Genomic DNA, 14602 nt, shown 5'->3' with positions numbered 1-14602 from the left:
AATCTGCCCACGAGGCTCCCCTGTCCATGGGATTTTGCGAGTCATTCACATTTCAAGACTCAACTCAGGGGACACTATCTGGTCTATCTTAATGCTAAAACAATTTGCAATATTTCTTGTGTACTTGACCAATCTCCCTCTTATTAGTCTGCAAAATCTGTGACCATGCCCCTAGCCAAAGTGAGATAAGTTATACAGATCAATAAATAAAATGTTCAACACCTCTTATTCAGTTACATAGAATTTTGACTATTACAAGTTTATGTTTTCCAGGGACATTAGTATGATACATAATATATACATTCCTCCTTTAACTGATTCACATTTCTCCCCTGACAGTTATGAAGTTTCCCTCTTCCACAAAACAAAAAGCAAAAAATTAAACAAACTGCTGCTAACTGCTAAGTCACTTCAGTTGTGTCCGACTCTATGTGACCCCATCCCTGGGACTCTCCAGGCAAGAACACTGGAGTGGGTTGCCATTTCCTTCTCCAATGCATAGAAGTGAAAAGTGAAAGTGAAGTCGCTCAGTCATGTCCGGCTTCGCGACCCCATGGACTGCAGCCCACCAGGCTCCTCCGTCCATGGGATTTTCCAGGCAAGAGTACTGGAGTGGGGTGCTGCTGCCTTCTCCTAAACAAACAAAGCAGGCACTCTAATCCAGGTTGCTAAAAGCAGCCAATCTTAAATAATTAAACTTGACCAATATAAGTTACTAGGAATTAGCTTTCCAGAATTTAGAGTTTTAATAATTCAGAAACTGGTTACCATAAAAGAGGTGTGTTCCCTACCACAGGCATCTCCTGTAGAGATTGGACAGGAACTTTCCATAGAACATTATATAGGGGATTTTATATCATGAAAAGAGTTGGGCTGGAAGAGTGCTAAGTTCTCTTCTATATAGACTTAATGATACTATGAAAATGCTTCACAAGGGTAAATCCAGATCCTTTTCATTCAAAAAATGAGATTTTAGACTTATATTGAGTGATTATATAGTACTTTCTCACTTTTCAAGACCTACAATTTAAATTCTACTCAATTTGATATGAAGTAATTATAATAAAATTTAAAACTTAGTTATAAATTTATAGACAGACTCATTAGTCAAGAATGACAGATTGCAATTTACTGACATTTCACATTCTAGTGTGTGGGCTGGGTGGATGTCATATGATTTTCTACTGTTGGAATTTCCAGCACAAGTGTGTTATATAGAATGCCAATTCCTCACTAAATAGTGAACTCTTTCATGGTCTCTTGAGGACAGGGATTGTATTTTAATCCATCATCCACTTATTCAGTCATTCAACAAATATTTACCAAATGCCTATAATGTGACAAGCAGTCTGCTTGGCATCGGGGATGCAAACCATAACCTGGTGATTATGAAGGTTATATTCTAGGAAATTAAATTGATTAAATGATAGTTACACAAATAACTGAGTAACCCCAAGTTCAATGCTATAAAAATTTATTTCCATTATCTCATAAATTTAAGACAAGGAATAAAATGCATCCTTTAGCTTTTGTAATTGGGAGGTTATGGATAGAAAACTGAATGAAAATATGGAAATAGAAGCAAGATTTCACTGTTCTGAAGGAATAAAGTCACTGGAGGTAACAAAAGAAGATTCTCTTTTAAAGATGTGTGGTTCAAAGAGAAAAAGAGAGACAAAACGTTCACTATAGGGACATATGTATCAGAAAGAATGTTTGGGTGTCATTATATTTTAAGACACTTAATATATGAAAGGAGAAGGTGGAGATATAGAAGAAAGCAAATAATATGTAATAGATGAGGTAGGTTTCTGGCAGAGAAGAGAAGGAATGGGATAGAATTTAGCCAAGATTTGGAGAAATTAGGCATTTTCTTCTCAAAGAAGAAGGTAGATAAGGTTTTAGGTGGCTATTAATACATTTCCAGTGTTGGACTATAAAGAGGGCTGAACACATAAGAATTGATGCTTTTGAACTGTGGTGTTGGAGAAGACCCTTGAGAGTCCCTTGGACTGCAGGAGATCCAACCAGTCCATCCTAAGGGAAATCGGTCCTGGGTGTTCATTGGAAGGACTGACGTTGAAGCTGAAACTCCAGTATTTTGGCCTGATGCAAAGAGCTGACTGATTTGAAAAGACCCTGATGTTGGGAAAGAGTGAAGGCAGAGAAGAAGGAGACGACAGAGGATAAGATGGTTGGATGGCATCACCGACTTAATGGGCATGAGTTTGGGTAAACTCCGGGAGTTGGTAATGGACAGGAAGGCCTGGTGTGCTGTGGTTCATGGGGTTGCAAAGAGTCAGACATGACTGAGCGACTGAACTGAACTGAACTGAGTGAGTTCACCATTCAAGACCTTTATTTTCTCTGCAAAGCAGGAACTGAGGTCTTTTACTGAGAGAAGGGGAGAGAAGTTTAAGAAGGGTCTCCAGGAGAGTGGCAGGTATTTGAATAAATAGCAAGTAGGGTGGGTAAAAGAACTGACCGAGGTAACATAAAAGGTTCTACTATGATTACCACTTAATGCAGTCACCATTACAGCTAACACTTCAAAACAAAACTTCTCACTTCTGTTCAATTCCTCTCTGCTTTATAGAAAAAATGTTTAAACTGATTGTCTATACATCCTATGGGTACTTCCTCATCCCATTTACTCCTCAGTCCACTGGCAATCCAGCTTGCACAGTCACCACTCTGATCAAGGATACAACTTCCACACAAGCACACACACTGGCCACATCAGCAGTACATGGTGACAATGGTGGCTTTTGTGAAGGAATTCTGTGACAACAGGTTTTCCTGGTCTTCATCCTATGAATATATCTGGCTGCTGATTTTCAGCCTCCTTTGCTGACTCTCCTCCTATTCAGACCTCTACAAACTGCAGTGCCACAGACCTCGATCATAAGCCCTTTTGTGTGGGTTAACTTTTTTTTTAAATGTGGACCATTTTTTAAGTTTTTATTGAATTTGTTGCAATATTTCTTCCATTTTATATTTTTTGGGTTTTGTGCCATGAGGTATGTGTGATCTTAGCTCCCCAACCAGGGATCGAACCCACATCCTCTACATTGGAAGGTAAAGTCCTAACCACTGGACCGCCAGGGTAGTCCCTGGGTTCATTCACTTGTCCATTAGGAGATTTCACCCAGTTCCTCAGGTAAATATGTCCACTCACCAGTAAGCGGTGAAGATAAAGACTCTAAATCTTTATCCTCCAGACCATACCTGTCCTCAAAATTTCAGACTCATATATATAATTGTCTTACATATGAAGGTGCATGCTAATAAGGATTTCAAATATAATATATTTAATAGAGATCTTGATTTTCTCTTCCAAACACTTCTTTCTTGTCTTTCCTGTGTCAGTAAATGACATCACACAGCCGCCCACTCAAACCAGAAATTCATTCCCTATGACTAAAATATACATCAAAGTTGCCAATTCCCCTCCAATTTCACTGACACCTCAACAATAATGCTGCATACCAAACCAAACCAAAACTCAGTGGATTACAAGTTTAGAAGATTCTCACTCATGATTCTTTGACTTGGCCAAAGTATGTCCGCTTCTCCCCCCTCTACACAGGTCACTCTGGAGTCGGGGACAGCGACCTGGGGCATGGTCTCACGGCAGACCAAGGAGTAAAACAGACGAGTTAAGCCACAAAATATTTAAAACTATTGCCTGTGTTATACTCCTTACCCTCCAGTGGCCAAAGCAAGCATATGGCCAGTCTCAAAGTCAGTGGGGCAGGGAAGACTCTTCCAACCCATGGTGGGGGACGAAGAGTGGATGTGTCTTGAACAATAACTCAATCTAAGCCAACATCATCATCTGCTTGAACTGAAAAATAGCTTTCTAATCAGTCTCCTGTTTTAGCTCTAGCTTCTGTTTAGTCTACACATACAGTCAACATATCTTTTTAGAGTCTGATAATAACATCTGCGTTAAAAACGTTCAGTGATTTTTATATCACTCTAAAAAAAAAGTCAGTTCCTTGACATTACCTATAAGGCCGTACATCATCTGATTCTTACACATCTCTTTCACGTGGTTTCATATCACTGCCTTATTTTTTCTGCCACTACATTGCAACCACATTGGTATCCTTTTAGGACCTTGAATAAGCTGATTCCTGCCCCTTCTCGGCCTTCTCACTGGGTTTCCCTTTATATTGCTGCCAGTCACGTGCAGCAGCTGAGTTGGATCAGCTTTCAAAGTCAATTCTTGTGCTCACTTTGGCAGCACATATACTAAAATTGGAACGATACAGAGAAGATTAGCATGGCCCCTGCGCAAGGATGACACACAAGTTCGTGAAGCGTTCCATATTTTTCCTTATCTTCGACAAAGGAGGCAAGGATATACAATGGAAAAAAGACAACCTCTTTAACAAGTGGTGCTGGGAAAACTGATCAACCACTTGTAAAAGAATGAAACTAGAACACCTTCTAACACCATACACAAAAATAAACTCAAAATGGATTAAAGATCTAAATGTAAGACCAGAAACTATAAAACTTCTAGAGGAGAACATAGGCAAAACACTCTCTGACATAAATCACAGCAGGATCCTCTATGATCCACATCCCAGAATATTTGAAATAAAAGCAAAAATAAACAAATGGGACCTAATGAAACTTAAAGCTTTTGCACAACAAAGGAAACTATAAGCAAGGTGAAAAGACAGCCCTCAGATTGGGAGAATATAATATCAAACGAAGCAACAGACAAAGGATTAATCTCAAAAATATACAAGCAACACCTGCAGCTCAATTCCAGAAAAACAAATGACCCAATCAAAAAATGGGCCAAAGAACTAAACAGACATTTCTCCAAACAATACATACAGATGGCGAACAAACATATGAAAAGATGCTCAACATCACTCATTATCAGAGAAATGCAAATCAAAACCACAATGAGCTACCATTACACTCCAGTCAGGATGGCTGCTATCCAAAAGTCTACAAGCAATAAATGCTGGAGAGGGTGTGGAGAAAAGGGAACCCTCTTACACTGTTGGTGAGAATGCAAACTACTACAACCGCTATGGAGAACAGTGTGGAGATTTCTTAAAAAGCTGGAAATAGAACTGCCATATGACCCAGCAATCCCACTCCTGGGCATACACACCGAGGAAACCAGATCTGAAAGAGACATGTGCACCCCAATGTTCATCACAGCACTGTTTATAATAGCCAGGACATGGAAGCAACCTAGATGCCCATCAGCAGATGAATGGATAAGGAAGTTGTGGTACATATACACCATGGAATATTACTCAGCCATTAAAAAGAATTCATTTGAATCAGTTCTAATGAGATGGATAAAACTGGAGCCCATTATACAGAGTGAAGTAAGCAAGAAAGATAAAGACAAATACAGTATACTAATGCATATATATGGAATTTAGAAAGATGGTATTGATAACCCTATATGCAAAACAGAAAAAGAGACACAGATGTACAGAACAGACTTTTGGACTCTGTGGGAGAAGGCGAGGGTGGGATGTTCTGAGAGAATAGCACTGAAGCAAGTATACTATCAAAGGTGAAACAGATCACAAGCCCAGGTTGGATACATGAGACAACTGCTCAGGGCTGGTGCACTGGGAAGACCCAGAGAGATGGGATGGGGAAGGAGGCGGGAGGGGGGGATTGGGATGGGGAACACATGTAAATCCATGGCTGATTCATGTCAATGTATGTCAAAAACCACTACAATATTGTAAAGTAATTAGCCTCCAACTAATAAAAATAAATGAAATTTTTAAAAAAGTTAATTCTTAAATTTCTTAAAGTTTTGCGATCTAGATTTTAAACCCTTGGTAGGCTGAAATCACCCACAGCAGAAATATTTACACCATGAAAGTTAGGATGTGTTATGGCAGGCTTTTTTCCCAGAGAACCAGTGTGACAGTATACCACTTTCCTTCAGATCTCAGACCAAATATCAGCTCCTCAGAGAACCCTTCATGACAGTTACATCTCAAGTATTGTTGTTGCTGCTGCCCAGTCGCTAAGTCATGCCCAACTCTCTGTAACTTCATGGACTGTAGCACGCCAGTTTCCTCTGTCCTCCATTATCTCCTGGAGTTTGCTCATATTCATGTCTACTGAGTCAGCAATGCTGTCTAACCATCTCATCCACAGCTATCCCCTTCTCCTTCTGCCTTCAATTTTTCCCAGCATCAAGGTCTTTTTCAATGAGTTGGATCTTCTCATCAGGTGACCAAAGTATTGGACTTCAGCTTCAGCATCATACACGCAATGAATATTCAGGGTTGATTTCCTTTAGGAAATCTAAAGTCCCCAGTCTATTATATCATTCTGTTTTCTTCATTGTTATCTTCACATTTTGTGATTATCTTGTCTATTTCTTTGCTTTTTGCCTAGTTTCTCCCAGAAGAATATAACGTCTATTTTCACAATTATATCATCAGTGTCTACAAGAGTAATTGGCATACAACAGATGCCGAGTAAATACTGAATGAATTAATGAATTTTTGATCTGATATGTTATGAGCTATTTAAAAACAGAACATTTTTATTCCCTTCATAACTCACACATAGCATTATAAATCAGCAGTCCAATACATATCAATTGAACAAATGAAGTAATTAATGTGTTTACTAGGTACACATGTATAAATTTCAGATTTAATGTCAGAAAGTGGAATAAAGACATTTGTGCTAGGCAAGTGTTCTGAATACTTCAGATTTCACTTATATTTTTCTATGCCACCCTCATGTAGCTATCATTGTCCAGTATAATACCATCACTTAATAAATTGCTATTAACTACCCCCTATCAGCCATGAGGTCTTATAACAGAGGTTATAAGAAGACAGGAAAATGTCACTTGCATTTTCCAACAGTTTATATCCTATTAATCTCACAGTTATATTTATTAATCTCACAAATTAATTAATTAATCTCACTTTCATTCATTATTTAATATATACCTCAGTGCCTAGCCAAGCATACATAAGGTACTCAATAAACGCTGAATGAACAAACAGAAGTCAGCCAGGAATAAAGAGCAGAGTTGAGTTAAATGCACAAAAATATGGAATTCCCTACAATGTCAGTGGAAGAGTACTGGAAATTAATCTGTGTGTTGTCAGCAAAATTTAACTCTACTACAAGACCTCCATGTATACAATAGTGTGAAATGTATTTAAAAATATTTTTTAATTTTTTAAAAAATAATGAATAGTTAAATGTTTTCAGGAATATAAAAATGCAATAGTAAGGAAAGGAACAAAAATTATACAATTATAATAACTTTTAAGACATTTTACTCAAGTATAATCAATTCAATATCTACTGGTATGAATTATTAAATTAACTGATATATTTATTTATTTTATATTTCACCCTCTAGGTGGCTATATTGTATTATTTATGAGAGATAACACAGAGATGTGATTAAGAAAGCAGAGAAGCTCAAGGGGATATAGATTTGAATTTTATTATCAGTATGACCCTCAGCAAATTACATTATGTCACTGAGTTCAGCTTCTTCATTTGTAAAAATGTGTATGATGATCTCTTTAAGAAAACAGGAGATAGTAAAGGAGCATTTCATGCTAAGATGGGCACAATAAAGGAAAAAAATGGCAAGGATCTAACAGAAGTAGAAGAGATTAAGGATAGGTGGCAAGAATACACAGAAGAACTGTACAAAACAGTTCTTAATGACCCAAGAAACCACGATGGTATTGTCACTCGCTTAGAGCCAGACATCCTGGAGAGTGAAGTCAAGTGGGCCTTAGGAAGCATTACTATGAACAAAACTAGTGTAGGTGATGGAATGTCAGCTGAGCTATTTCAAATCCTATAAGATGATGCTGTTAAAGTGCTGCACTCAATATGCCAGCAAATTTGTAAAACTCAGTTGTGGCCACAGGACTGGGAAAGGCCAGTTTTCATTCCAATCCCAAAGAAAAGCAATGCCAAATAATGTTTAAAGTACCACACAATTGCACTCATTTAATATGCCAGCAAGATTATGTTCAAAATCTTTCAAGCTAGACTTCAGCAGTATGTGAACTGAGAACTTCCAAAGGTACAAGCTGGATTTAGAAAAGCAGAGAAACCAGAGATCAAATCCCCAACATCCGCTGGATCATAAAAAAGGAAGGGAATTCCAGAAAAACATCTATTTCTGTTTCACTGACTATGCTAAAGTCTTTGACTGTGTGGATCACAACAAACTGTGGAATAGTCTTAATGAGATGGGAATACCAGCCCACATTATCTGCCTCCTGAGAAACCTGTAGGCAGGACAAGAAGCAACAGTTAGAACTGGATATGGAACAACAGACTGGCTCAAAACTGAGAAAGGAGTATGTTAAGGCTGTATATTGTTGCCCTGCTTTTTTAACTTATAGGTAGAATACATTATGAGAAATGCTTGGCTGGATGAATCACAAACTGGAATCAAGATTGCTGGGAGAAAGATCAACAACCTCAGATATGCAGATGATACCATTTTAATGGCAGAAAGCAAAGAGGAACTAAAGAGCATCTTGATGAAGATGAAAGACAAGAGTGAAAAAACTGAAAACTCAACATTTAAAAAACAGATCATGGCATCTGGTCCTATCACATCATGGCAAATAAATGAGGAAAACGTGGAAACAGTGTCAGATTTTATTTTCTTGGGCTCCAAAATCACTGCAGATGGTGACTGCAGTCATGAAATTAAAAGACATTTGCTCCTTGGAAGAATAGTTGATACAAGTCTAGACAATATATTTAAAAGCAGAGACATCACTTTGCCAATAAAGGTCTGTGTGGTCAAAGCTATGATTTTTCCAGTAGTCATGTATGGATGTGAGAATTAGAGCATAAATAAGGATGAGTGCTGAAGAATTGATTGATGTTTTCAAACTGGGGCTCTGGAGAAGACTCCTGAGAATCCCTTGGACAGTAAGGATATCAAACCAGTCAATCCTAAAAGAAATCAACCCTGAATATTCATTGGAAGGGCTTGTGGTAAAGCTTAAGCTCCAATACTTTGCCCAACTGATGCGAAGAGATGACTCATTGGAAAAAACCCTGATGATGGGAAAGACTGAAGGCAAGAGGAGAAGTGGGCAACAGAGGATGAGATGGTTGGATGGCATCACTGACTCAATGGACATAAGTTTGAGCAAATTCAGGGAGATAGTGAAGGACAGGGAAGCCTGGTGTGCTACAGTTCATGGAGTCACAAAAAGTCAGACACGACTTAGCAACTGGCCACAAAAATGTGTATAATGATCATAGATCGCTGTGAAGATTGGGTGAATGATACATGCAAAGTACTTAGCACAGCTGGTACGTAGTGCTCAGTAAAATTAGTTAAGGTAATGTTTACAATGGTGAGAATTATAAGAACATGGCATTGATTACAGTCTATATAGGAGATGGAGCAGACACACAACATGTTATAAGTACCATAAGATAAAGCACTACCAAATATTATACCAAGCATATAAACTTGCAGTAATATCACAACATATGGAAAATAAAATGCAAAGTCACATTATACTGAATAATTACTCCTATGCCTAAGACATCTCCATCAAGCATTCATTTCTCTCTCTCTGGTAAAAAATACAACAGTACTCATCAAGTCTTTGGCAAGTAGCATACACTATTCCCCTGCACAGAAAATAATACCAGTTATACCTTAGTGAAACAGCTGAATCTCTACTAAGTAAATATCATGGCCAGGGGCTTAACAAAACTGCCCAGAAGAAATGAGTTTATATTGATCAGCTTGGTTCACCCTATCCAACAAACAAACCAAAAAACTAAAAAACAAACAACAAAAATACAAAGATACGGTTATAATACAATGACTCTCACAAAACAGCTTGATGGAAAGACACCGGTATATAGCCCTAGTCAGGTTATCCCTTCATCTTTCTCTTACACAAAGTTAATACAAGTGTCAAGAAACAATCCTCCATTAATATTTTCACCTTTTTGCACTGTCAGGGCTTTATGAGCAGCCCATCCTGGCACCTGAGTTAAAGGAGGTTCTAAGAGCAAACAAGCTATGGAAGTCAAAGACCAAGGAGAGATTCAGAGTTGCCTCTGCTGAGATGACTTGTAAGTAAATGTAAGTCATTTACTTATGTTCCAAAGAGTAACAACAGGCTTGGGGAACTTCACTTCTCCTCTTTCCAGAATAGATGTGCTTACATTTATAAAGAACTTCTAGAGAAGGGAATGGCAATCCACTCCAGTATTCTTGCCTGGAGATTTCCAAGGAAAGAGGAGCCTGGCAGGCTACAGTCCAAGGGGTTACAAAGAGTCAGTTACACGACTGAGTGGCTGAGCTCGCACACACACACATAAAACACTATTCCCTCCTTTTCCCTTCTCCTTCTTTCTCTCTACAGAGGAGGAGAGGGAAAAGTGCCAAATACTGTGTGTGTGTGTGTGTGTGTACGTGTGCGTGTGTGTACACTGTCGTGTCCAACTCTTTATGACCCCATGGACTGTAGCCCACCAGGCTCCTCTGTCCATGGAGTTTTCCAGGTAAGAATACTCGAGTGGTTGCCATTTCCTTCTCCAGAAGATCTTCCCAACTCAGGGATCAAACCCACAGTCTCTTGCATCTCCTACTTTGCCAAGTGGGTTCTATAGCAGCTGATGCACCAGGGAAGTCTGCCAAATATCCTACATAAGTGCTAATTCCTAATCTCAGAATTCCTCGGAGAAGGAAATGGCAACCCGCTCCAGTACTCTTGCCTGGAGAATCCCAAGGACAGGGGATCCTGGTGGGCTGCCGTCTATGGGGTCACACAAAGTCGGACACAACTGAAGCAACTTAGCAGCAGCAGCAGCAGCAGCAGCAGCAGAATTCCTCTTCTGTGGCACTTCTTCCCGTCTACATGAGTGAATGAGGAAATAGAGGTAAGATGCTCTCTGAATATTAAAGGTCTCGCTCCAATCCAGAAACCTTATAGGGATTACAGATGTGAATGGATAAATATATGGGAAATAGACAGACAGACAGATAGATAGATAAAACTTAATATAAACAGGACAGACACACTCCTAGAAACTTCTCTTTCCTTCCCATTGAGTCTGATCTAGGAAATCTAGGAGATGTGATAACAACCCCAAAAACCTTTGAACACGCCTCCCCAAGGTGAGACATACCAATAAACCACAAGAAGCAAGTCAAGCATCAGATCAGTTCAGTCATTCAGTCATGTCTGACTCTTTATGACCCCATGAAGAGCAGCACACCAGGCTTCCCTGTCCATCACCAACTCCAGGAGTTTACTCAAACCCATGTCCATTGAGTCGGTGATGCCATCCAACCATCTCATCCTCTGTCATCCCCTTCTCCTCCTGCCCCCAATCCCTCCCAGCATCAGGGTCTTCTCAAATGAGTCAGCTCTTCACATCAGGTGGCCTAAGTATTGGAGTTTCAGCTTCAGCATCGGTCATTCCAATGAACACCCAGGACTGATCTCCTTTACGATGGACTGGCTGGATCTCCTTGCAGTCCAAGGGACTATCAAGAGTCTTCTCCAACACCACAGTTCAAAAGCATCGATTCTTCTGTGCTTAGCTTTCTTTATAGTCCAACTCTCACATCCATACATGACCACTGGAAAGACTATAGCCTTGACTAGATGGACCTTTGTTGACAAAGGAATGTTTCTGCTTCTTAATATGCAGTCTAGGTTAGTCATAACTTTCCTTCCAAGGAGTAAGCATCTTTTAATTTCATGGCTGCAATCACCATCTGCAGTGATTTTGGAGCCCAGAAAAATAAAGTCTGACACTGTTTCCTCTGTTTCCCCATCTATCTGTCATGAAGTGATGGGACCAGATGCCATGATCTTAGTTTTCTGAATGCTGAGCTTCAAGCCAACTTTTTTACTCTCCACTTTCATAAGGACACACTAAACAAAGGACCTGAATCAGATTTTGAGAACTCAGTAAACTCCTTCGACCCTGGCTAAAAAACTGTCTGAAGAAACTTGGGAAAAGGATAACCATTAGGAGGGGTCACAAGCGTAAAGACCAACCAACATAAAACTAATGATATTCATGTGTCAGATGGAAAAAATACAAGCACCCCCAGAGAAGCTTAAAGCTTTTATCATAACTATTTACTAACCTTCCAATCCCAAAGAAAGACAATGCCAAAGAATGTTCAAACTTCAAAATTGCACTCATCTCACACACTAGCAAAGTAATACTCAAAATTCTCCAAGCGAGGCTTCAAAAGTATGTGAACCAAGAACTTACAGATATTTAAGTTGGATTTAGAAAAGGCACAGTAATCAGATATCAAATTCCCAACATCTGTTGGATCATAGAAAAAGAAGAGAATTCCAGAAAAACATCTACTTCTGCTTCACGGACTACACTAAAGCCTTTGACTCTGTGGATCACTACACACTGGAATAGTCTTAAAGAGATGGGAATACCAGACCACTTTACCTGCCTCCTGAGAAATCTGTATGCAGGTCAAGAAGCAACAGTTAGAACTGGACACGGAACAATGGACCAGTTCCAAATTGGAAAAGGTGTACGTCAAGGCTGTACACTGCTTATTTAACTTGTATACAGAGTACATCATGCAAAATGCCGGGCTGGATGAAGCACAAACTGGAATCAAGGTTTCTGGGAGAAATATCAATAACCTCAGATATGCAAATGACATCACCCTTATGGCAGAAAGTAAAGAGGAACTAAAGAGCCTCTTGATGAAGGTGAAAGAAGAGAGTGAAAAAGCTGCCTAAAAACTCAGCATTCAAAAAACTAAGATCATGGCATCCAGTCCTATCACTTCTTGGAAAATAGATGGGGAAACAATGGAAACAGTGAGAGACTTTATTTGGGGTGGGGTGCAAAATCACTGCAGATGGTGACTGCAGCCATGAAATTAAAAGGCGCTTGCTCCTTGGAAGAAAAACTATGACCACATAGGCAGAATAATAAAAAGCAGAGACATTACTTTGCTGACAGAGATCCATCTAGTCAAAGCTATGGTTTAACAAGTAGTCATGCATGGATGTGAGAGTTGAACCATGAAGAAAGCTGAGCACTGGAAAATTGATGCCTTTGAACTGTCATGTTGGAGGAAGGCTGTTGGGAGCCCCTTGGACTGCAACAAGATCAAACCAGTCAATCCTAAAAGAAATTAATCCTGAATATTCATCGGAAGGACTGATGCTGAAGCTGAAACTTCAATACTTTGTCTACCTGATATGAAGAACTGACTCATTAGAAAAGACCCTGGTGCTGGGAAACATTGAAGGCAGGAGGAGAAGGGGATGAGAGAGGATGAGATGGTTGTATGGCATCACCAATTCGATGGACATGAGTTTGAGCAAGCTCCAGGAGTTGGTGACAGACAGGGAAGCCTGGTGTGCTGCAGTCCATGGGGTCGCAAAGAGTCAGATATGACTTGAGCAACTGAACTGAACTGAACTGAATCTTGACATAATGAGGAGGATATTCATTTGTGATTTTATTTCTCACAGAAGATTCTTGTGGGGTGAGAAGGGAGTAATTACTAGGGCAGGGCTGCTCAACACAGAAGGTGGCAACTTGAACACATTAGGGACTATCTGCAAATGGAGATTTTTTTACTTTATTGATTTTTGGTGGTGTTAGTCACATTGCATCCTGCAGTAGTGCTGTCTCCTCTAGCACGCACATACTGAATTACTGAGCAGCGCTACGCAATGTGTCTCACACACTTTGGCACTTCCATTTCATACTTCACAGTTTTAGTGTCACTTTGAGGTTTGAAATGCTTCACAGTTATTTGCTATATGTGGGTGCCAGAAAAAAAGTCAGCCTATATCGCTGAAATCTCTGAAAAAGATATTGCAAGAATAGAAAATGGTTAGAGTCAGACAGGAATTTTTGTGCCACTAACATTAGAACTTTATCAAGAATCAATTTACTTTTTATCAAAATCTAATTTATGTTTTACAGATGCATGAGTGCATACAATTCTTTTGCTCACCATATACAGTTCTTATGAAGTTAAATATAAACTTTTATTGATGTAGATAAGATTCTATAATTAAAAGGAAACTGAAAACACCATACATCTTTTCTAGCCTGCAACTTGCCCATATGCTCTAACATAACAAGTCCAAAAGCCCCCATTCAGTCACCTGATCTAACCCAGTATAAATATTGAGTGAATTTCTATATATATATCTTGAGGCATGTTTCAGTTTAATGTGTTAAAGTGAATCTATTTAAACAAAGATAGAATAAGTTATATCTGCCACAAATAAAAATGCATTAAGACTGATCATATACTGAACAATATATTGATGAATATATCCAAATATTGACAAATTTTTACCATCAATCTCTGTAAATACACACTTGATGATCTACTTCTGCCTGTATATTCTTACTAGGCATGACTGACTTCACACACACCTGTGGAAGTTTGGTATTTGATGACCCAAATAATGCATGAATTTTTTATTAAAATAATCTGTCCAGAACTCAACCAAAAACTTAAATAAATACAAAATAAATAATGATAAACATGTTAAGATGCACAAAAGAGGAAGCTTCCCCCACAAGAGAAGCATCTAGA

At 39.0% G+C, this 14602-nt stretch overlaps 1 protein-coding gene and 1 non-coding gene across 3 annotated transcripts in view; one reads left to right on the top strand and one right to left on the bottom strand.

Annotated features, from left to right (window-relative positions):
- The window catches only part of IQCM (IQ motif containing M), a 486330-nt gene that overhangs the window by 334325 nt on the left and 137403 nt on the right, over positions 1–14602 (bottom strand). The window lies entirely within an intron of this gene.
- On the top strand, positions 4234–4340 carry LOC139037932 (U6 spliceosomal RNA). Its single transcript, XR_011490870.1, has one exon. It is a non-coding gene; the product is annotated as a U6 spliceosomal RNA (small nuclear RNA).

Source organism: Odocoileus virginianus, chromosome 12 (genome assembly GCF_023699985.2).
Source record: "Odocoileus virginianus isolate 20LAN1187 ecotype Illinois chromosome 12, Ovbor_1.2, whole genome shotgun sequence".
In the NCBI taxonomy this organism is placed as follows: domain Eukaryota; kingdom Metazoa; phylum Chordata; class Mammalia; order Artiodactyla; family Cervidae; genus Odocoileus; species Odocoileus virginianus.
This window is presented reverse-complemented; position numbering and strand designations above follow the sequence as displayed.